A 2,013-nucleotide genomic window follows, 5' to 3' on the forward strand; every position below is an offset into this window, starting at 1 on the left:
ATAGTCCTCAAAGCTTGCTCCAAGGACTTGCTGCCAGCTACTTCTGTTATGAACTGCACATTGGGTTTTTCCGTACAATGATAAAGTCGTGTGAACAATGTGAACAAGCTGTAAAGTTCCTTAAAGGGGCTCTATCAGCAAAATTATGCTACTTCATCGGGCTAATAGAATGCATTGGCCAGCGCTGATTGGCCAGAGTACGGAATTCGGCCAATCAGCGCTGGCTCTGCTGGAGGAGGCGGAGTCTAAGATCGCTCCACACCAGTCTCCATTCAGGTCCGACCTTAGACTCCGCCTCCTCCAGCAGAGCCAGCGCTGATTGGCCGAATTCCGTACTCTGGCCAATCAGCACTGGCTAATGCATTGCAAAATTATGCTGATAGAGCCTCACATATGCATGAATAGCCTTTAAAAAGGCTAATCAGGCACCGGTAAAGTTATATTAAACTACCCCTTCCCCCCCCCCCCCGTTTTAAAATAAAACCCTAAAAAAGAATATGTTGTACTTACCTATCGTGCACGGTGGGTGGGCATTCAGGGTCCGACAGCATCTTCAGCCACGCCTCCTCTTCCAGCGCTGTCCTACTACTACTGCTATTGCACATGCACCCGCGACATTATTTATCAATGGCAGTTTGCGAGCGCCGGAAGACGGGACCCGAGGACATCGCTGGAAGAGAAGGCGTGGCTGAAGATGCCGTCGGACCCTGAATACCCGCCCACCGTGCACGATGGGTAAGTACAACATATTTTTTAGTTTTTTATTTTAAAACGGGGAGGTAGTTTAATATAATTTTACCAATGCCTGAATAGCCTTTTTAAAGGCTATTCACGCATATGTGGGGCTCTATCAGCATAATTTTGCTGATAGAGCCCCTTTAGTGGAAGTCTGTCCCCAGAACCCAACCCCACAAACTATATAGGCTAGGGTCAGTTGAATTAAAAAGTGTTTTCCCCTTGTTGACTTGATACCTCTTGTCAAGACATCACCAATTTTGCCCAAATTCAAAACATGCTCTTTAAAGACCTGAAGGCTATACTTTGGCCATAGAGACCTGTATTTGCAAGGGGAATACAGTGTCTGATTCAGGCAACCCTAACCTACCTATCTGTGGGGCTGGGCTGGTACTCTAGGTTCTGGGGACACATTCCCTTTAAGTTTTGCCTATGAAAGAGGAGTTACAGGAAAGTTATATGGCCATGCTTTGCTAGTGAAATGTGTAATATCAGAGTTTTATCTTATATTAATGGAGAATGAAGCATGGCAGGGTAGACATACAGCTTGCACCTGAAAATCAGAATAACTACAACATTTTCATATAGCTTTTGCAGACATGCCTGATATTGAAACATTTTTACAGACCAATAAAAACATCATTTCACAGTGTACATGGAGCAGAATAATTGTGGAATGTTAAGCACATTATTAGAATGAAATGACTTCATGTCCTGGCACATATACATGAATGACAACATATTACACCATACTATAATATAACTACACACTACACGTGTATGTTATGTGTGTATCTGCTGTAGTTGCAATAGTAAAAGAACAGGAGGGGTCTGTTGTCTCCATGAAGTTGTGTATAGAGTGCAGCATTGTGGCTACACATCACCACCAGTGTCTGTATTAGAAAGCATTGCTACTGCAAACTTCTCTCATCTTTAATCCAAGGACTGTCGGCAGGAAGAATATTGTTACTTGGAAGACGTTATCCCGAGACGTCCCATGTACAGAGACCTCCCCTTTCAGCTTCATGCCTAGAGGTTTAGAAATAGGAACACACTGCTCCCCCCAGCCCCCCTCCTATCCACCCAATGTATGCCTCTGCCCATCACACCCCTTATATAGTCAAATGCAGTCAAATGGTCGGCTGCAGCGAATAGAAGGAGCTATCCTTAAAAAAAGCCAGCACTGGGACAGAAAGGCAAGGCTCCCAAAAAAGTATTGGGTGTCTTGAGGAATGTGCTTGCCCCCCCTCTACCCTCCCTGGTACATATTTCTGAGGC

Source organism: Leptodactylus fuscus, chromosome 5 (genome assembly GCF_031893055.1).
Source record: "Leptodactylus fuscus isolate aLepFus1 chromosome 5, aLepFus1.hap2, whole genome shotgun sequence".
NCBI classification, from domain to species: domain Eukaryota; kingdom Metazoa; phylum Chordata; class Amphibia; order Anura; family Leptodactylidae; genus Leptodactylus; species Leptodactylus fuscus.